At 40.1% G+C, this 22,518-nt stretch overlaps 1 protein-coding gene and 1 non-coding gene across 8 annotated transcripts in view; one reads left to right on the top strand and one right to left on the bottom strand.

Moving 5' to 3' along the window:
• Nucleotides 1-22,518, top strand: part of ZBTB40 (zinc finger and BTB domain containing 40) — a 75,345-nt gene that overhangs the window by 4,895 nt on the left and 47,932 nt on the right. For 4 of the 7 annotated variants that reach the window (XM_026012415.2, XM_026012413.2, XM_072750890.1 and 1 more), the window contains exon 2: nt 18,352-18,441. The exons of 2 other annotated variants lie outside the window; for them this stretch is intronic. The gene's annotated coding sequence lies outside the window, so the exon portion shown is untranslated. Of the gene's footprint in view, nt 1-17,479; nt 17,602-18,351; nt 18,442-22,518 lie in introns of those variants that run through there. One more of the 7 variants, XM_072750886.1, reaches the window with a different exon arrangement.
• On the bottom strand, nt 20,264-20,370 carry LOC112930216 (U6 spliceosomal RNA). The gene has a single exon (XR_003237070.1). It is a non-coding gene; the product is annotated as a U6 spliceosomal RNA (small nuclear RNA).

Genomic DNA, 22,518 nt, shown 5'->3' with positions numbered 1-22,518 from the left:
GAAAGCAAGCTGTAACCATGTAGAGAAAAGAATTAAATATTAAGGGCATTTAAATTCAGAGATGAGATTGTCACTTTCTTTAAGTCATGGAGGGGGTATGGTGTGTCATTTGCAGAGACCATTGCAGTTTTGAGGCTTCTGCAGCCCTCAAGGGAAAGGGTAAGGAAAGAATACTAGCTTTCCTTATATTTCCCTAATGTTACTATTTAACTCCAAATCTTCAAACTCTTGACACCAAGTATTTCATTTCCTTAGATGAAGTAAATACATTATTGCTGATCTGAGGTGGTTAATCTGGGGTAAACGGTTGAGTTGCAAGGGACCCACAGATTCTTTGAATTTGCCTGCAAATTTTTCTGAATGTCATTTTCCTGGGGAGTGAGCCCATTTCTCTGATCAGGTCTCAGAGAGATCCTTGACCTTCAAAAGGTGCAGAGCCAACGATGAAATGTTACATGTAATACCACTGGCCCAAAGTAGTATTGAGAATCCCCCTGAAGCCAGTTACTTCTTACTGCTGTGTGTTTTTGACTTCAGTTTTGAAAATATCTTTCCAGGCCTCGTTTCCTGTCGAAAGTGGCCAAGCATACTTGAGTGATCACGTCTGATAGAGGTATTTACCCCATGAGGTACTTTAGAAATGCCTCAGAGGTCATTGTCATGATTTACAGGAGACTGCCACACTGGTGATGTGTTGTCTTGGCAACCTTGGTAGCAGTTGCCCTATTTGTTTGTTTGTTTGTTTTTTTTTTTGACAGGTGAAAGGAAGAGGCTTAGCAGCCTAATACTTTGGCTCTAGGCATCAAATTTGTGCAACTGGACTCGGTTCCTCAGTACCATAAGAAAGTAGGATTAGGAGGGAGAGAGGAAGAGGAGAGGGATGGATTCAAGGAGGCAGAGACAGAGGAGTGAAGGAAGAGAGATGCTGCCTCTGCATTTGTCCTGGCATCCCTCTGTGTGAAGGGAAAGAGCTCTTTCTGAAACCAAACTTACCTCACTCATCTAATACTAAGGACCTCTGAAAAAGTTGTCTCCTAGATGCAGTTTCTGGTTTATTAGTACTCAAATGGAAATAAAAGGAACCATCTTTAGGTCTTTATCTTGGGGCATTTTGTAAATATGGGACCTCAGTCCAGAACTGTTGTGGGCCACGGTTTGGCCCATACTGTGTTTATCAATGTGTTGCTTACATTTACCGAGAGATTTTGCATCTGCCTGACCCCTGGAGGTATTTGCATGAGTGACTTCTGCTATCAGCTGAGAGTCTAATTCTGGGACTCTCGGTGTTTTACAAAGTACATTTTTATGAAGGGAAGGGCCTAAGAAGGAGGAGGGAGATGAGAAACAAAGGATTACTAGCTTTTGGGGCTCTAAATATTGGTTACTTTTTTTTTTTTTAAGATTTTTATTTGTTTATTTGAGACAAGACCGTGAGCATGAGCACAGAGAGGGGCAGAGGAAGAGGGAAGAGCAGACTCCCTGCTGAACAGGGAGCCCCATGTGGAGCTTGATCCCAAGACCCTGGGATCATGACTTGAGCTGAAAGCAGATGCTTAACTGACTGAGCCATCCAGGCGCCTCTAAATATTGGTTACTTGAAATTTATTAAAATATAAAAAAGTGAACAGTATGTGGTTCTGATTTTGAGAAAATATTGCAAGAGGTCATCTACCCTGCTAGTTTCATCTGTTTCTCAGCTTTCTGAGACTGCAGCCTGATTGTTGGATCTTCCTCTTTGGCTCCTTTAGCTCCTTGTCCCCACTAGCTCTGAAGGGTGATGTCAGGGGCTCTGGCAGCAGTGAACTTGCCATTTTTCTTCCATCTGGTACTTATCTTTGGTTTCCTCATCTCAGTGGATGGCACCACACAGTTGGCAAAAGGCAGCAAGTCCCCCCATGTTCTTCCCCTTCTGTCGACCCACCACCCTCCTTCCACTCCCTACACATAAATAGTCCACATTTATTTATGCTATAAGCCTATTGATGTCCCCTTTCACTTTTGGTTAAAGCTACTGTAATCTCTTGTCCTGAATTACTACAACAGCCTCCTAGCTGGCCAGCTGGCTTCTTCCTTTGTTCCTTTCTAATCTATTTTGTACACTGTTGCCAGTGATCTTTATAAAGCACAGATCACATGTTACTGTTTCCCCCTTGCTTTAAACTCTCAAATGGCTTGCCTGCCCTCAGGATAATACAGTTCCTTGGCTTGGCCAGCACTGCCCTCAAGCTCTGGTGAGGCCTGTCTCAAGCTTTATCTTCCTCTACCCTCCCCTCTCACCCTTCTTCTACTTGAGCACTGGTCAGTCATGCTCGATGGGCCACAGAACTTCATCCTTCCCAGGACATGTGGGCCAGCTGCACTCTGGGGCTTTGCATTTTTCTGGTCATGCTACTAACCAGGCTTGCCACTATCTGCACTGATCATGAGATCACCAAATGTTGAGTTTTTTATGTGGTTCCTTTGTCCTTAGATTATGTGCTGCTTCAAATGTGTAGTCAAATACTGTCCTGAGGTCAGTTGATGTATTTATTTTCTGTGTGTGTATGCCACCAACTTGATAACCTTTTTCAACAGGCTCTTTGTTTGAAATTTTAAGCATTGCTTTAAAAAAAAAAAAAACTAATATTGTTTTTCAACTAGGTAAACCATTTATATGGTTCCAAAATCAAAACTACACAACAAGGTGCATTCACAGAAGGTTTTTTTTTTTTTTTTTTTTTTCTTTTAAATGATAGGCACACAGTGAGAGAGAGAGAGAGGCAGAGACATAGGCAGAGGGAGAAGCAGGCCCCATGCACCGGGAGCCCGACGTGGGATTCGATCCCGGGTCTCCAGGATTGGATCCCGGGTCTCCAGGATTGCGCCCTGGGTCAAAGGCAGGCGCTAAACCACTGCGCCACCCAGGGATCCCTCACAGAAGTTTTTATTTCATACCTGATCCTCCTTCTCTGTTTCTCTTGAGTCTTGCTATCAAAGTTTTGGGGGTTTTGCCCATCTGTTAGGTAAGAAATAATTTCAGTATAGTTTAAATTTGTTTTCTCCTTTAATGAGATACAGGATACCTGCCCAATGTCTGTGGCATAAGTTGCAAAAACATTTTTTCCAATTTGTCATATGCCTAACTTTGCATATGTTGTTTTATTGCCGTATAAAAGTTTTACACCTATATATAGTTATATTTGTGGGTCTTACCATGTATTGCTTTAGCTTTTGAGTCACAGGAAGTTTGCCCTTCTCTTAATTCATGGGGAATTCATTAATGTTTTCTTCCAGTATATGTGTGGTTCCCCCTCCCTTTTTTTTTTTTTTTTCTTAACATTTAAGGTTCTTATCCTTTTGGAATTTATCTTGATATTTGGTTTGAGAAACAGCCAGGTGTTCCAATGCTATTTATGAAAAGTTCTTATTGGGGCGCCTGAGTGGCTCAGTGGGTTAAGCATCCGACTCTTGATTTCAGCTCATGTCATGATCTCAAGGTCCTGAGGTCAGGTTACATGCTGGGCCTGAAGCCTGCTTAAGACTATCCTGTCTTTGTCTTCCCCCGCCCCCCTTCCCCACTTTCTTTCTCTCTCTTCAAGACAAAAAAAAAAAAAAAAAAAAAGAAAGAAAGAAAGAAAGGAAAGTCCTTATTTTTTTGTCCATTGATTTGAGATGCTGTTTTTACTGGATAGTAAACTGTTGCATGCATTTGAGTTTCTTACTGAATTTTCTATTTTGTTCCATTGGTTTGTCAGTTCATATGCTGTTACAAAACCAATGTAATTTTAGAGGCTTTGGAATTTTTTTTAACATCTGGAAGGGCCATTTTTTTTTCACGTTGCTCTTAGTGTTTTCTGGCTGTTTCTGCCTGTTCATGTTGCCACATAAACTTGATAAATCAATTTGTCTAATTTCAGGCATTAACAACAGATGGATGGTATTTCTATTAAGATTATGTTAAATTTATTAATCAGCTTAGAGAGAACTGACATCTTTAGGATGTTGAGTCTTCTTCTCCAAGATTGCGGCCTGTCTTTCCATTTGCTCAAAGCCACTTTTGTGATTTTTCAGGAATGTTTTATGTTTTGCCTATAAATTTTGTATGCTTGTTAAGTTTATTAGATTTTAATCTTATTATTTTTTTAAGATTGACTTATTTATTCATGAGAGACACAGAGAGAGAGGCAGAGACAGGCAGAGGGAGAAGCAGGCTCCATGCAGGGAGCCCGATGCGGGACTCGATTCCAGGACCTTGGGATCATGCCCTGATCCGAAGGCAGGTGCTAAACTGCTGAGCCACCCAGGCATCCCTCATTCTTAACTTAAAAAAAAAAAAAAAAATTCCTTTTAGAATTTTAGAATCCCTCCAGAACTTCTTGGAGGAATGTATATACCACACACTCATATACTTTTATATATCATTTCAGATGGTTCATAGATGTCTTCCTCAGCCCATCCTGTTGGATTGTCCCCTCAGAACCCCTTCTCCTGTCTTTCTCACATTCCCATTCTCAGGACATAGCTCTGTGTCCTACATACAGTAGGCAGTCTGTACACATTTGTTGAATGGATAAATAAAGCAGGAAGGGGAAGATGAAAGTGGATGAAAGAGTGAGCCTGTAAGGCCCATATATGGAAAGGTTGTCCTTGTACAGACATCCAGATATCCCTAAGTATACAGTCTGCAGCTGTTAATTCACTTTGTTTGTAGTATGTTGTTCTCTTTACCCTCATCCCAGAACTTTAAAAAATAGCATGTTGATAATGATAATTATCATTTATTGAATACTACAAAATGCTAGTCACTGGCTAGGTCTTTTCCATAATTATTTCTTGTCATCCTTATAGCAACTAAGCAATAGGTATTAATTAGTTTCTCCATTAAAATATGTAAGTTTCAAATATAGAAAAATGTAAATAGCATTATGAGTTCCCATTTACACATGACCTCCCTACAGTTGAGGAAACAGATTTTGAAAAATTAAGTAACTCCAGTTTACAAAGTTGAAGTCAGGTTTAGAACCCATTTCTTTAGCTTCCTACTAAGATTGTTTTTCAAATTTTAAACTCAGCTGGCTAGGGAAAAGCAGAAACAAGGATGACGGTCAAGAAGCTACTCCATTCTAAACTCCAGCTCATAGTATTACATTAGTCTTCCCTTCTATCTATTTTAATCACAAAGATTTCCCTTACTTGTTTGCAAACAGTAAGCCCTCCGACTCCCCCACCCCCTGCCCCGCTTCTCTTATATGTTCTGCTCACACTTGCTTTCTCTTGGCCTAGTTTTTTTTTTTTTATTTTTTTTTTTATTATTTATTTATGATAGTCATACAGAGAGAGAGAGAGAGAGGCAGAGACACAGGCAGAGGGAGAAGCAGGCTCCATGCACCGGGAGCCCGACGTGGGATTCGATCCCGGGTCTCCAGGATCGCGCCCTGGGCCAAAGGCAGGCGCCAAACCGCTGCGCCACCCAGGGATCCCTTGGCCTAGTTTTATTAGTATAGTCCAGTACTAGTTGATTTTGAAAGGCCTGCCAGTGTTTGAGTACCTGGCTCCCAGCATGATATTGAGAACATAGCAGGAACTTAGGAATTTAAATAATGGTATAAAACTTGCTGCTCTTATTTGTCTAGGCCATAGGTTTAGTGAGATCCCATAACTTGTGAATGATGCTCTGAAGTCATTAGCTCTGACCAACCTAGATACAGGCTGCTCCTATAGCCCGCACTCTGCTGTCAGCTGCCCTCAGTTCCAGTCAGGTTCAAACCAGAGGGAGACTTTCGAAGGTCAGAGTCCAAGACAGCAGAATAATTGGCCCCTAGAGTTCTGGATTTTTTTCTCAGGCAGTGAAGTGTTGAGGATGAAATTTTCCATGTCCTTCTTTGAACATTTTTGAGCAAATACTATGGAATCCCATAGGCTCTTTCCCAAAGTTAGAAGCAATAGGAAAGTTATCCTCTTTTGCATTTTGTTGTTGTTGCTAGCTCAAGTTAACCCCCTCAAGTCATGCTCCCTGGTGATAGAAAAGAGAAAGTTGGAGAGGAAAATAATCCCTGCTTCTTCAAAGACAAGAAACTTCTAGCACTGGAGGAGAGGAGAATGGAGTTCATCTGTGAGTGTGCACAGAGGTCTAGGGAAGGTTGGGTGATCTGCATAGTGTCACAGGACAGTAACGTAGGCAGTGGGGGAGCTCCATAGTCTTCAGTGCGCCTGATACTACTGAGGTGTAAAAAGAATAGGCTTCTAAGCTAAAAGTGATGTTCTTACCTGTGCCGTGAGCTCTTTGAGAGCAGGATTATATTGAACTTCTTCTCAATGTAAGGACAGCTTTAGTTAAGGGTGTTTGGTTGAGCTCAGTGAAGATCTGTGGGATGGACAGCCACACACTACTAAGGAACTGGGGCCTTAGAGCCCCACTAGGGCTGCGTGGGCTCCATCTGTCTCAGCAGCACCATTACCTGCTTCATGGCTTCAAAGAAGTATGTGTGGTGCCCATAGAGCTCAGAATAAGTAGCCTCAAAATTAAAGTCATCTCCTCTTACTTTAGAAATACTTTATGTACACTGTCATGATGAGCACTGGGTAATGTATAGAATTGGTAAATCTCTATTGTAAACTAATATAACACTGTATGTTTACTGGAATTAAAAACAAACAACAGCAGCAACAAAAGCCCTACTTTGTTTACTATGTATCTCTGCTCTGCCTCTGAACAGAGAAGTTACCAAAAAAGTGGGAGAAAGCCTGAGGGATCAAGAGCTTTACTGCTTTTTCAGTTCCCATGCTTGGGCAGCATCCAGCGGTAAAGGTTCCGGCTCTGGAGTCAAACAGTGTGGGTTCATTTACGGACTCTGGCACTCATCGGCTTTGTGGTTTGGGGCAAGCTGTTTACTTTTTTTTTTTTTTTTTTTTTAAGATTTATTTATTCATGAGAGAGGGAGAGAGGCAGAGACCCAGGCAGAGGGAGAAGCAGGCTCCATGCAGGGAGCTCGACGTGGGACTCAATCCCCGGTCTCCAGGATCACGCCCTGGGTTGAAAGCAGCACTAAACCACCGAGCCACCTGGGCTGCCCAACAAGCTGTTTACTTTTGATAGGACTCTACTTTTTCAGTTGAAAGTGGAATTAATAATAGTAACTACCCCACAGGTTTTGCAAAAATTATATAAGGCTACCATGCAAAGTGCTTGGCACAGTGCCTGGGATATAATAAACTTTCGCGAATGTTAGCTCCTATTGTTAGATCCCTACCTTAACCCTTCCGAACTGTGTCTTTTTCCCTTTCCGAAATGTGTTCTTCATTGCTTAGAGTATATACCAGAAACATAGGTAACAGGAAGAGTCTTATTTCTGTCATTAGTTACTTGGAAGATCTTGAGACACATGTCAACGCCTCCATTTCCTCATCTACAAAATGAGGGAATTGGACCAAATGATTTCAAAAGTTCTTGTATCACCTGTTAATTTTCAGTGAGTTTAAGGCTTTGAATTCTCTCAGATTATAGCCCAGCACTCTTTGTTATATACATACAGTGGCTTATTAGTACTTACAGCTATTTCACTAACAAGCACTAATACCTCCATTTTATATATGAGGAACCAAGCCTAGAGAGTTAAGTGGCTTGCCTAAAGTCACACAGCCTTTGAGAGCGACAGTACTGCAATTCGTGATGATTCCTAATTTGCTGTGATTTACCACCAGGGTGGGCGATACATAGTAAAGCTGGCTCCAGAGCTTTTTTTTTTTTTAATTTATTTTTAGATTTTATTTATTTATTCATGAAAGATAGAGAGGCAGAGACTTAGGCAGAGGGAGAAGCAGGCTCCATGCAGGGAGCCCAATATAGGACTCAATCATGGGACTCTAGGATTACGCCCTGAGCTGAAGGCAGACGCTTAACCACTGAGCCACCCAGGTGTCCCTAGAGCTTCTGACCCCTACTGTAGGCACCTAGTCTCTAGAGTTACCTAGCCTGGTTTGGTATTATGTAGTTTCCTGAGTGCTCTAATTTTTATATTAAATGGGTATCTTTGGATTTGAACTTTGGTCTGCTGTTACTGTGTTCCTCTGTGTGTCTAGATTATTCCCTGCTGAGGAAAAGCATGTGTATTCTCATAATCAAGTTGGTGAAACCTCAGAACTTATCCACATCTTCAGGTCACTGCAAAATGCCTGTAAGTACCAGTGACAAAGCCAAGAGTCTTTTTTTTTAACACCTAAGAGGTAGGATATAAAAGCATTGGATTGATGATTGCTTGTTGAGACTCTTGACTGTAGGATGGCAGAGTTGCAGTAGGTGGAATGCAGTCACAGTCCCCAGCCACTCGTTAGATGACTGTGTTGCTCCAGAGATTTTGCAGTTTGGCCTGTGAAGAGTCATCTTGGGTGAGCTACTGAATCAGAGCAGCATGGCCAGAAAGGCACGGGAGAGACAGATAAGCCTCTCAAAGCCTCCTTCCATTAGAATAGCCTTGAAAAATCGCTTGTTTCTGGGAGTTAGAAGATAAGAGGACAAAAGCGGTTTATTATACTGAACATTTTGATGTTTTTGTCTCATTGTATTTTATACAATGCCTCAAAAGAAGAGTTTCATTAGAAATTGAGAGAATCTAGAAAAAGAAGTGAGTTTAATGTAATGGTTTTAGTAGGCCTATCAAGAATCAGATGCTGCCAGTTTAGATGTGGCAAACAATATTTATAGTGGCCTTTTGTCCATCCAGTCTCTACCTCCTTGAGATTTCATTGGTGGGATGGTGGCAGTGATGGTGATTGATAGTAGCTGGCGGCTAATGAATTTATTACACACTTAATATGTCCTCAGTGCAGAGTGCTGGTGCTTTAGGTGTTAATTCATTGACTCTTCCTACCACCCTGTGAGAGACGTACTATTATTGCCCCTATTTTGTAGATGAGGAAACTGTGCCCCTTGCAGGTTAGGTAATTTTCCTAAGATCACACACTTTGCGATTGGACGGTCAATCTTCACACCAGGTAGTGTGGCTCCAGCTCCGTCCTTTAACCATTAAGCTGCACTGCTGCTCATGACAGCAGTGGGCTCTCCGCCCTGGAAAGTGTGCAGTTGGGACGACATTGCATGTAATTTAAAGAGCACATGGACTCTTCTTTCCCTTCCAAATCCATAGACTCAGGTTTAAACCTCATGCTAGACTTGCGGAAATTCTCTGCAGGCAGAGATAATATCTTCTTTAATTTTGCTTGGTACATAGTAAGAACTAAATAAATGTTTAATAGTGAATAGGTAGTTGGAAATGACACTGGCTTTGAAGCCAACCAGGCGTACCCTGGGTTTCTATTTTAAATTCCCTTGTTCTAAAAATAATACATGTTTACTATAAATAATTGTGAGATGTATGAAGAATAAATCCCCCATCGTTACACTACCTAGGAACCCATTTTGATATATTTTCTGTCTTTTTAAATGCAGATATGTACATGCATGTACAAATACTTTTAAACCAAATTGGAATTTGGAATATCAATTGCATGCTGTTTTTTTTTCCTTTTAGTATATTAAAAGCATTTCCTCATGTTATTAAAAATCTTCTAGAGTCTAATTTTAAAAAGTTATTTAGATATATAATGCACATACTATACAATTTACTGTTTTAAAGTATACAACTTAAAAGTCTGTGTAACCATCACCACTTTCTAATTCTGGAATATTTTCATCACTCTAAAATAAAAACTCCCATATCCATTAACATTCACTCCCCAACTCCCCCTCTTCCCAGCCCCTGGCAAGCACTAATTCACTTCCTATTGCTGTGGATTTGCCTATTCTGAACAGTTTGTGTAAATGAATCCTGTGGTATGTGGCCTTTCATGACTGGCTTCTTTCACAGAGCATAGCGTTGCCAAGTTTCACTCCTGTTGTATGCTTTCTGTATTCCGTTCCTTTGTATGGCTGAATAATATTCCATTGTAAGGCTATATATATAACATTGTGTTTGTTCATTTATCAGTTGGTGGACGTTTCGGTTGTTTCCAGTTTTTGTCTATTACATATAATGTTTCAGTGAACATGAGCATGTTTTTGTGTGGAAATGTGTTTTCATTTCTTTTGGGTTAGACCCAGGATTGGAATTGCTGGCTCATGTAGTATCTCTGTTTAACTTTCTGAGGAACTTGCAAACTGTTTTCCGTGGTGGCTGCATATTTTACATTCCCACCAGCAATGTGTGAGGGCTCCAATTTCTCCACATCCTCAGCAACACTTGTACTTTCTGCCTGTGTGTGTTTGTTTTATTATAGCATCCTCATGGGTGTGGAGTGGTAGCTCCTGGCAGTTTTGATCTTCATTTCCCTAATGACAACTGATATTGAGCATTTTTTCATGTGCTTATTGGCCATTTTTTATATCCTCTTTGGAGAGAGATTTATTCCAATCCTTTGCCTGATTTTAATGGGCTTGATTGTTTGTGAATTTCATCTGTTTCCTTTATGTGTAAGAAGGCCTTCTACATCATGACCTCAGTTACATATTCATTAAACATGTTATCTTTTAAGTATCTTAAAGAGTCACTTTAAAAATGTGGTTTTTCTTTCTGTTGTTAAGTCACAAATCTACCTTCTAGTTGTATTAATGATAGTGGATCGGGGAAATTGCAATCATATATTCCCTAAGACACTTTTGGGCAGTTTTCCGGCTTGAGGATAATTATTTTCTCATTGAAAGAGCTATCAGTGGTTAATACTTAGTCAACATTCAATGGAAAAATAGTAAATGTGCTATATAACAGGCCTGCTGCTAGTGGCTACCAGTCTATGAGATACCTAGGAAGCCCTCCCCACTGAGCCACTCCCTTGTTGTGTATACTTAGGGGTTTGGTATTTTGGTTCAAGTGCTGGCTTGAAAATCTAGAAATCCGGGTCCTGGGTTTGGCCCTGCCATTACTTAGGCCTGTGATTTGGCAGGTCACTTAATTCCATCAGCTTTTTTCATCCGTAAAATGACAGGCCTGAATTACATATAGTCTTTAAGGATAATTTTAGTTGCAGAATTCTCAGATTTTTATTATCCTTCTGATCAAGAGTCATTTCACATATGTTTGGTATTGATAAATTCCTTTTATAAAGTTTTAATTAATGATGGGTGGCAGAGTGGCTGAAGGCAGAGTGACAGGCTACAGAAGTGCATGGGAGGGGGGAGTGGGTGAGGAACCCGGGGAAAGGAAAGGAGTGAGGACTGAATCTGATAATAGCCAGGGAGTCATTAGAGGGTGGATAAATTTGAAGTGAGCTGAGAGCTTCATTGGGTGAAGCTCCTTGCAAGAAGAGTAGTTCTGACTCGATAGATGTTCAGAGCACCGAGTGAAAAGCCTGTGGGCAGGGGCAACAGGAGGGCACTGCTTGCATTCTGAAAGAGACTAAAAAATTAGCACATGGTCAGTGCTACTAAATACCTGCACAAGGTTACCTCAAAGACAAAGCTGAATCCAACTAAATCAAAAGAGAGACTGGAGCCACAGAAGAGTCCAGGAAGTTGGTGATGGAACGGACAAGATCAAATGTTAGTTGGTGGTGTCTGTGTTGTGGACACTGATGCTCAGACCCTCTCTGCCCAGTCTGGGGTCCAGCTTTTACTTGCAAGATGAAGACAGATGTGCTGGGTTTCCGTTGAATTGGTAGTATACAGTCTCTTCTGATGGTACTTGACCTTGCTGCTTGAGTTTTTTCACACCTAACTGTAAAGAGTAGGCCTATTTCACTAATAAATGAACTAATAAATTCACTTTCTGATTTATATTTCTTTTAAGTTCAGACTGTGTTATCCAACCTCCCAACCAATTAACTGTGAGACTTTTATAGGATAGGGTGTTTATATCTGCAAGGTTGACAACCAGACTAGACCTTTTGGTAAATTAAGTTCAAGCCATCAAGGGAAGTTTCTTGGCAGCCAGCCAACCATCCTGTTCCAACAGCACTCTTTCCAGATAAGCATCTCCATCCATCTTTCAGCAGAGGCCACCAGAAGAAATAAAGCATCTCAGATGCAGGTGCTCCTGTCAGGCCAGCCAGCAGCACATCTCTGTCTGTGGAGAGGGGTTGAGGAATGCTAACACCGAGCCCAGAAGTTCTGTCAAGACTAAGATAGTAATTAAGAACAGGGAGCCAGCAGAACTGCATTGGTACCATGCTCAGACTTACTAGCTATATGGTCTTGGGCATAACCTGTTAGACATTAGTTTCCTCATTTGTACGTTAGGGGTAATAATGGGGATGTTAGGGGAATTGAAAGGAAAAGTGTATGGACAGTGCTTAGTACGGTGCTGGACATTATTACCATCATGGAGCAATTGATGACCTTACGAAAGGCATTCAAGAGATTCAAGCATATGAAGAAGAGCCAGTGGATTGGGCAAAAAAGATATTTCAGGACTTCTTATTCACCCTGTTGCTGAGCAAGGGATTCCTACCCTAGGGTTATAGGGATGGTTGAACACACAACACTGGACACTGGCTGATGAGACTGACCCTAGCTTATTAGTCACATATACTCACAGCCCCAGAGAAGGACACAGGGTTGCCCGCAGGAGCAGAGTGAGTAATCAGGTGCTGTGGGGGGCAGGCTTTGTAGTATCAAAAGGGTGGGTTGCCTCCCGGTTTCTTTCAGAGGATATGATTGGCTTGCTGGAATAATTTTGGGGGCTGATAAGGAACTGAAGACCACTACTCAGGGATAAATAGGAACTGGACCTTAGTCCCTTTGATAAGGAGGATTGTTTGGCTCAGGACCTTGTCTACCAAGCAGAGTGGGTAGTAGAGTTTGTAATTAGTTCATTTGAGGCCCTCCTGATTTTACCAGATGTTAAGGCAACACATAATATTGAGCTTGATTTTAGGCTTTGTGCCAGAAAAGAGAATGCAGGCTTTGAAATGCTGTTGAGTACAGCTTTCAGGGAAACTGGGTAGAGGGCTATAGAGTTGTCTGATTCTGGGGAAGACAGATGGGATAGTGGCTAAAAAGGAAATGACACAGTAGTTCATAATAGTGTTATAAGCAGAGATCTCTTCATTGTTTTCAGTGCAGCATACGTTGATTGATTGGCTGTACCGTCTTAGGCTCTTACAAGGCTTAACCAGGTTCAGCTGACCACTTTGGATCAGGAGCAGTTTGACCTCTAGTTACTTTAGCAGCAGCCAGGGAAGCCGGACTAACCCTGGAAGACCAGATTGCTAAAATGCATTCTCAGGATTTGGGGTTGGTGTCACACCATAGAGCTATTCACCTCAGACATGGTTATTGGAGTCCTCCATATTTTGTAGGTTTTATTCCCAGAGCTGTTAGGGAGTTTGTTTTTCTGACTGGAGCCAAAGGCAGGTGCAAAAGGAAAGGATTTGAAGAGGACTTGAGATTTTTTTAGAGGTGAAAAGTTACTTTAAGACATAATAATTTGATACGAAAAAAGTGATTGAGAATAGGCATTGTATTAGTGCTTTGTTCCTCAGAGGGTACCTGGACCAATAGTATCCATATCACCTGGAGCTTATTAGAAATGCAGAATTCAGGCCCTACCCCAGAACTTCTGGATCAGATTCTTTTCTTTGACAGAATCCCAGGTCAGAAACCTTTCTAGTGGATAGAAGGGCAAGAGCTTTAGGTTGGGCCAACTGGATTAAAATCTCAGTTCCTCTACTAATTTGCTATGTGATTTTGGGTCTGTTCCTTAATCTTTCCACTGTTAGGACTTAGTAAATTGGTTTTACCTATCTTGTTGGATTGTTAGTATTAAAGGAGGTAACGTAAAAAGTGGTTAGAAACATAGTAAAGTACTTGTTTGTAGCTCTTATTAGTAGTCATTTGATAAATAATATCTTCATATAATTTGACAGAATATGAAAAGAAGGAGCAGAATATCATTAGGGCTAACTCTGTCATGAGACCTGAGTTGATAATTGAGAAAAAAATATGGTCTCCTGAGCTGATGGGGCAGTGGATGTGGTTGGCTCTAACCAGTTCCCTCAGGGGGAGACTAAGTGTACTTTTTAAGTAACCAAAAGTTGACAGCTATACTTCTTAGTGGCCGCTGAACTCTTGGAAGGGAAAGTTATCTGCAAAAGTGGTAGCTAAGTTGGCATCTAGCGAGGCCTTCACATTATAGGGGACAGAACCATGGCTTGAGAATTGAGACCTGGGCTCACTTCTACCCCTTGCTAACTCATGACTCTTAACCAGGCATTTAACATCGCTGAGCCGTAATCTTCCTCTGTAAAACGAAGATAAATGGGATGAGGTGTAAATCTCAGTACACAAGCAAGGGATTATGATCTCTATATCTTCCTTACTTTAGTGTCTACCATATTGCTCACTGGATAGCATCCAAATCCCCAGAGGTTAATTTTATACTTGATGCCACCAGCTACTTAAGAATCCTCACTCGTGGGGTTCTTCAGAGCTATTCAGGTTACTTGGATTTCCCAATGACCAGAATGTACCTTAGGAAAACACACAGGCCAGTCAGGTATTGCTATAAATCTCAAGGCCTAGAACCACAGGGAACTAGCATTTGGAATGGAATTAGGATGATAGTGATGAAGTGTTAGAAATGATGACGATACATATAACGGGATACTACTATGAATCCAGGAGTGCCAAATACAGAAACTTCCATCCCTTACACTACACGTTACTGCCTTTCAGGTCCTCGGTGTAAGAGACAAGACCAAATGACAGCTGCTTTTGAACTTGAGAAATCTCGGCCCACTAAAAGCTGCAACCACCCTTTTCTGACCTCACCCATCCACCTTGTATTCTCAGAAATAATTGCTAGTGGTTCTCTTTTAACTTAACTGATTCCTTAGATACCTTACATTTTAAATCATCTTTCTTGCGTGTAGCAAATGCCCCCTTTCTTGTCTCTGAATGTGTGATCTTTGCTCTAATTATGTTGAGAGTGCCTGTTATTTCACCTGACTCTCATTGTTTGTGAGATACTAAATAGCCATGGGGTTAAAGCTGACTTGGATCAAAGAGCAATTCAGCCTCCCAGGACCTCAGTTTCCTCCCTTAAAAAGGAAAGAGATTGGACTAAGGTCATTTGGTCATGCGACAAGAGTACGTGATAGATAAAGTAATGAACTTCTGTTTGCTGAAAGCGATGAATAGGGCTCTCCAAGGTCTCTTCCAGCTCTCTGGTTCCAGCAGAGCCCAGACATCAAGGTAGAAATAAAGATTTTATTCAGGAGAAAGGGATTATCAACAGCAACAGAAAAAAAACAAAACAAAACAAAAACCTTTAAGCAGATAAGATTGCATTGAGCCAGACCATAAGAGAGATGTTTCCTACCATGAGATAGATGTGCCCAAAGGAGAGTTCAGAATTGTTAGGGCAACCAGAATCAAGGACCGTTGATTAAGTAATAGAATGGCTTTTCTGTCTTGGATATTGGAACATGGAAATCCAGGCAGAAGTGGGCCCAAATTCTCCATGGAACTCCACAATATAGGATGTCCAAGGCAACAACCTGTATAGACAGCCAATATAGACAGCATAATAGAGGAGGCCTGTTCTTCCCTTTCCATTGCTAGGCACGTTGCTTATTAGCCCAGCCCTCCTGTCACTGGGAAAGCTCTGCTTTAATAGTGCTAGTCCTGTTGCAGAAGCTCCTCCCTCAAAGCAGGTGGAAGTTCCTCTGTTCCTTTTCTGTCCTGCCTAACCTAGGTAGCCTTGTGCTCCACACTGCCTCTTCGGTGAATGTTTTTGGAGACCCGCCCTCACCTGCCCAATGTCCATAATAATGATGGCAGCTAGTTCTTGGATGTCTTTCCAAAGCCACATGTAGCACCTGTGTCCTATACACATACGATGTCCAGCACACATGCCAGGTGTGCCTCTTCTGGAGCTGAGTTCATGGTTCTTCCTCTGTCTGGAGTTCTTTACCTTTCACCCTGGCCTGTTGAGGTTGTACCTCGCTTGCATTTACCAGCTTGCATTTACCAGCTGTAGCTCTTTCCTCGTCCTTGCCACCCACTGGGATAAGTCTGTTTGTTGTTGTTTTTCTCGCCTTCCTTTCCATATGTCTCTTATGGATTGAGTCCTTTTAATTGAACTATTTTCAATCATTCCAGCTTTGGGTCAACTTTATTACCAACTCCCTGTGGACAAAGATCTTGTTTTATATTTCATTTGGTTGCCTCATAGCACCTACCGATGTGCTGAGTAAATAATAGGCGAATAACCAATAATTAGGAATTGGATGACATGTATGTATAGTAATTGAGGAATGGTAAGTCCAATTCCTGAGGTACAGAAAAGAGCCTCCTGCTCTCCAGTAGTGACAGCAACGGTCTTTGAGTGCTTTGCTAAAGACATCATCAGCAATTATAGGTTTCAGAGCATCTGTTTTATTTAATTAGGCAGTGCATATCAAGAGTGTTTAGCGTTACATTCCTCCTTGTTCATTGAAGGGATTCCATGTTTCTTATGAACTGTGACTTAGTTCTCACTTTTGCTCTTTCTGGTTTTTCTCTTGTTTCTTTTTAACTTAAAGAATCCCTAAACTTTCAAATCTTTTCTGGAAGTAGACAGAATAAAAATTTAAATAAATAAATAATAAATAAATAAAATAAATAAATAAATAAATATTCTTTGTGCTCCTATTAGAAAGCTGGCCTACTTTCCACTTTGTATTGAATTCTTCCCATTTGTGTTTTAGGTCATTATACAGCACTTGGTTCAGCCAATTAAGTTTTTTCTAAGTATCTTTATTCTCTATCAGTATAGTCTTTTCTTGAGGCTTTAATATTGTTCCTTTGAGGAACATCCATCTTTCTGGTGCTCTTTTGTTGCTTAAATGTTCTTCCCTTGGGACCTTTGACAATTTTCCCAAGCCTGGCAATTTCAGTAAGTGCTTAATAACATAATTTAGGATTGCCTCTATACAAGGATCTATAGGACTTCACTTAAGAGATTCCAACATGCAGTGTTGTAACTCTGAAAGGTACACTTTCACGACATTATCTCTAATGCTGTATTCTCTCTCCTCAGTTTAATAATTTCCCTACAAAGGGAATTAGGGGAAACAGTAAAATATATGTTAGAGGCTCTTATATTTTAGTTGTGAGATCAGCAAAGTATAGTTTAGCCTCTATAGTACATGTCAGTAGCCCCCAAATCACCAGTGTATCCCTCATGATTATATATTAGATTTATTGAATAGCAATATTCTATACCTGAAAGTGGTTTACAGAGATTATAGAGTTTAATTGTTTACTTACAGATAGGTACTTCAGTTGTCAAATCACATGGCTAGTTGTAAAACCATTTAATGAGGATGATTCACAGTTTAATAGTAGTAACAACTACCACATGTATTAGTTTCTACACGCTAGGCACCGCTTTAAGTGTAAACACACCTACTCATTTGTTCTAAGTAACATGTAGCTGATTTTTTTTAAACCCAATCAGAGAATCCAATCCCTCGGTCTTTTAAAGATTTTTATTTTTTATTTATTTATTTTTAATTTTTCTTTATTTATGATAGAGAGAGAGAGAGAGAGAGAGAGGCAGAGACACAGGCAGAGGAGAAGCAGGCTCCATGCACCGGGAGCCCGACGTGGGATTTGATCCCGGGTCTCCAGGATCGCGTCCTGAGCCAAAGGCAGGTGCCAAACCGCTGCGCCACCCAGGGATCCCTTAAAGATTTTTAAAATTTATTTAAGAGAGAGAGATTGAGAGAGAGAGAGCTCTGAACGCAAAGATGATGCAGGGCTCCATCTCATGATCCTGAGATCACGACCTGAGCTGAAAGCAAGAGTTGGACGCTTAATTGACTGTGCCACCCAGGGGCCCCATCTCTTTGCCTTTTAACAGAAAGTTCAATCTGTTTCTTTATTGTGATTACTAATACATTTGGACTTATTTCTGCCATCTTCAGTTATTTTCTGTTTAATGTAGTTTTCTTGTGCCTTTTTTCCTTTTCTCACTTGATGTTGGATTAATCACATTTTCTTTATTCTCTTTTATACCCCCTGTTTACAAATATTTATCTTGCTTCTATTCCCCTACATTCTTACCTTTTTTTTTTTTTTTTTTAAGATTTTACTTATTTATTCATGAGAGACATGGGGAGTTAGAGAGGCAGAGACATAGGCAGAGGGAGAAGCAGGCTCCATGCAGGGAGCCCAATGTGGGACTCGATCCCAGGACTCCCAAGATCATGCCCTGAGCCAAAGGCAGATGCTCAACTTCTGAGCCACCGAGGCGTCCCACATTCTTAACTATTAACATACATACTTCACTTAGGCTAAAGGTAAAGTCAGTCATTGTGCTTGTCATCCTCTTGACCGTTGGAACACCCTGACTCTGGTTTCCTCTCATCTTCCATGTTGTTGTTCATTGTTAATTTCAGAGAGGCATTGGATTTCTACAAATACAGACTTTAGAGCCTGGCTGCCTGAGTTTGGACCCCAGCTCTGCCCCACATAAGTATAAACCCTAGGTAAGTTATGTACCTCTTTGTGCCACAGTTTTTTTAATCTGTAAAACGTGAATAATAAGAGTAACTACTTCATAGAATTGTTGAAAGGATTAAATAAGTTAATATATGCAAAGCATTTAGAACTAGTGACTGTGGTTGTCATTATTCTACCTTGTTTTTAATCTCTCTTTCCAGTACCCATTTTTATTTATTTATTTATTTATTTATTTATTTATTTATTTATTTATTTATTTTTAAATTAATTTTTATTGGTGTTCAATTTACCAACATACAGAAAAACACCCAGTGCTCATCCCGTCAAGTGTCCACCTCAGTGCCCGTCACCCATTCCCCTCCAACACCTGCCCTCCTCCCCTTCCACCACCCCTAGTTCGTTTCCCAGAGTTAGGAGTCTTTATGTTCTGTCTCCCTTCCTGATATTTCCCAACATTTCTTTTCCCTTCCTTTATATTCCCTTTCACTATTATTTATATTCCCCAAATGAATGAGAACATACACTGTTTGTCCTTCTCTGATTGACTTATTTCACTCAGCATAATACCCTCCAGTTCCATCCACGTTGAAGCAAATGGTGGGTATTTGTCGTTTCTAATTGCTGAGTAATATTCCATTGTATACATAAACCACATCTTTATCCATTCATCTTTCGATGGACACCGAGGCTCCTTCCACAGTTTGGCTATTGTGGACATTGCTGCTAGAAACATCGGGGTGCAGGTGTCCCGACGTTTCATTGCATCTGAATCTTTGGGGTAAATCCCCAACAGTGCAATTGCTGGGTCGTAGGGCAGGTCTATTTTTAACTCTTTGAGGAACCTCCACACAGTTTTCCAGAGTGGCTGCACCAGTTCACATTCCCACCAACAGTGTAAGAGGGTTCCCTTTTCTCCACATCCTCTCCAACATTTGTTGTTTCCTGCCTTGTTAATTTTCCCCATTCTCACTGGTATGAGGTGGTATCTCATTGTGGTTTTGATTTGTATTTCCCTGATGGCAAGTGATGCAGAGCATTTTCTCATGTGCATGTTGGCCATGTCCATGTCTTCCTCTGTGAGATTTCTCTTCATGTCTTTTGCCCATTTCATGATTGGATTGTTTGTTTCTTTGGTGTTGAGTTTAAGAAGTTCTTTATAGATTTTGGAAACTAGCCCTTTATCTGATATGTCATTTGCAAATATCTTCTCCCATTCTGTAGGTTGTCTTTTAGTTTTGTTGACTGTATCCTTTGCTGTGCAAAAGCTTCTTATCTTGATGAAGTCCCAATAGTTCATTTTTGCTTTTGTTTCTTTTGCCTTTGTGGATGTATCTTGCAAGAAGTTACTGTGGCCAAGTTCAAAAAGGGTGTTGCCTGTGTTCTCTTCTATGATTTTGATGGACTCTTGTCTCACATTTATTTTTATTTTTTTTATTTTTTTGTCTCACATTTAGATCTCTCATCCATTTTGAGTTTATCTTTGTGTATGGTGAAAGAGAGTGGTCCAGTTTCATTCTTCTGCATGTGGATGTCCAATTTTCCCAACACCATTTATTGAAGAGACTGTCTTTCTTCCAATGGATAGTCTTTCCTCCTTTATCGAATATTAGATGACCATACATTTCAGGGTCCACTTCTGGGTTCTCTATTCTGTTCCATCGATCTATGTGTCTGTTTTTGTGCCAGTACCACACTGTCTTGATGACCACAGCTTTGTAGTACAACCTGAAATCTGGCATTGTGATACCCCCAGCTATGGTTTTCTTTTTTAAAATTCCCCTGGCTATTCGGGGTCTTTTCTGATTCCACACAAATCTTAAAATAATTTGTTCTAACTCTCTGAAGAAAAAAAATATGGAACGCTTCACGAATTTGTGTGTCATCCTTGCGCAGGGGCCATGCTAATCTTCTCTGTATCGTTCCAATTTTAGTATATGTGCTGCCGAAGCGAGCACTCCAGTACCCATTTTTAAACAGCCAGTACATTTTAGGTACACCAACACATTTCTTAATTTCTTTTTTATGAGATATAATAATTAATATCTGAGCTTAGGTGTTATATTTGAAGAGTTTTGACAAATATCTGCTCTTTAAACACCACCCAAAATAAGATAGAACATTTTCACTCTCCAGAAAGTTATTAAAAAAAAAAAAGATTTTATTTATTTATGAGAGAGAAAGAGAGAGAGAGAGAGGCAGAGACACAGGCAGAAGGAGAAACAGGCTCCATGCAGGGAGCCTGATGTGGGACTCAATCCCAGGACTACAGGATCACGACCTGAGCTTAAGGCATTCTCAACCACTGAGCCACCCGGGGACCCCCTCTAGAAGGTTCTTTAGTCTCTCTTTCAATTCATTTCCCTACCCTACGCCATCCTCACAACCTCCACACTACTATCTGATTTTTATCACTGTAAATTAGTTTTGCCTGTATTTCTGTTTCCTGTAAGTTGAGTCATATATATAGACTTTTCTGTGCCTGGTTTCTTTGACTTAACATAATAGTTTTAAGGTTTATCCATGTTGTTGGATTTATTACCAGTCTCTTCTGTATTATGAGAAACCTCCACATAGTTCTCCCAGGTGGTTATGCCATTTTACATTTCTACTAGCGGTGTATGAGAGTTCTAGTCACTTGACATCCTCACTAACATTGATGTTAGCAATCTTTCTGATTTTAACTTTTCTGGTGGGTTTGTTTAGCAATTTCTTTGCTTGCCCCTTGCTATTTTTTCTTAAGTTCTGTCCCTTTTTTTTTTTTTCTGGCTCAGTTTTCTTCTTAAAGTAATTCTTTCAGTGATGTCTGTGTTTGAAGATAATTTTATTTCAACCTAGATATGGATACTTGATTGTTATTTTCCTTAATGTTCAAAAATTGTTAATTGCATTTTCTTCTGGCATCTGTTATTAAAATGGAAAGTCTGTATCAATCCAATTGTCATTCTTTTATAAGTAATGTCTTTTCTGTTGGTTTCCTTACTACTTCTTTTTCTCTGTTGTTAATATTTTAAAGTTTTTATTCTGAAGACACATGTTTGTCTCTAATTCGAGAAAATTCTCAGGAAGCATATCTTCTTGCTTCTCCTGCATGTTCTCCATTGTTTCCATTTGGAACACCTTCTTATCCTGTCCTCTGTGTCCTTTGACTTCCCTTTCATATTTCTGTTTTTTATAAATTCTGCTACCTTCTGAGTAATTTTCCCAGACTTCTCTTCCTAATCACTGATTTTCTCTTTAGCTGTATCTAGTCTACTTAATTTATCAATGAATGAATATCAGTGAATTATTTTTTTTAAATTAAAAGTTTCTGTTTCACATCTGATTATTCTTTTTCTATATTATCCTATCCTTTGGTTAATGACTTCCTTCATTTTGCCTGTTTATTAAAATGAAACATAATTTATATTTTTCATAGTATTCTATTATTTTTATGATTTTCCATTCTTGGGGCTGCTATTTGTGCTGATTCCTGCATTTAATGACTTTCCTTTTAGTGATTCTCCTCTCTCCATGTGACTTTTCAGTTTTACTTTTTGCCTTTTGAGGGTGGTTCAGGGAGCCTCCTCATCTGTGACACTCTAGTATTTATTTCTCTGTCTGGGCAAGGCTCTTCTTGTTTGATTTTATTTTTCTTTCTTACCTCCAACACCTACTCTCATTGTCCTCCCATACTGCATGCTTCCCCTTTAATGTATTTGATAAAATGTCTTTGGCTGCGTATGTAGCTTTGTCAGATATATAGTATTATTTTGATTGCATGTTTTTAACTTACATAAATGCTGTTATGCTCTAGATCTCATTGTGGTGGTTATTTTTTTCACTGAACACTGAATTATCTATCCATGTTTCTGTCTTAGTAGCTAGCTGTTACTTCTTTCTAATGCACTATTTTCCATAGTATACCTCTTGCACATTTACTTACATTCTTTTCGTGATGGACATCTAAATTGCCTCTCATCTTACTGCTACCAAAAACAATGCCCCAGTGATTTTTCTGGCCATTCTTCCTTATGGACCCGTGTAAGAATCTTTCTAGGATATGTATGTAGGAGTATGATTGATTACTGGGTCACAAGGCATATACACACACACACACACACACA

This window comes from Vulpes vulpes, chromosome 2 (genome assembly GCF_048418805.1).
Source record: "Vulpes vulpes isolate BD-2025 chromosome 2, VulVul3, whole genome shotgun sequence".
In the NCBI taxonomy this organism is placed as follows: domain Eukaryota; kingdom Metazoa; phylum Chordata; class Mammalia; order Carnivora; family Canidae; genus Vulpes; species Vulpes vulpes.
This window is presented reverse-complemented; position numbering and strand designations above follow the sequence as displayed.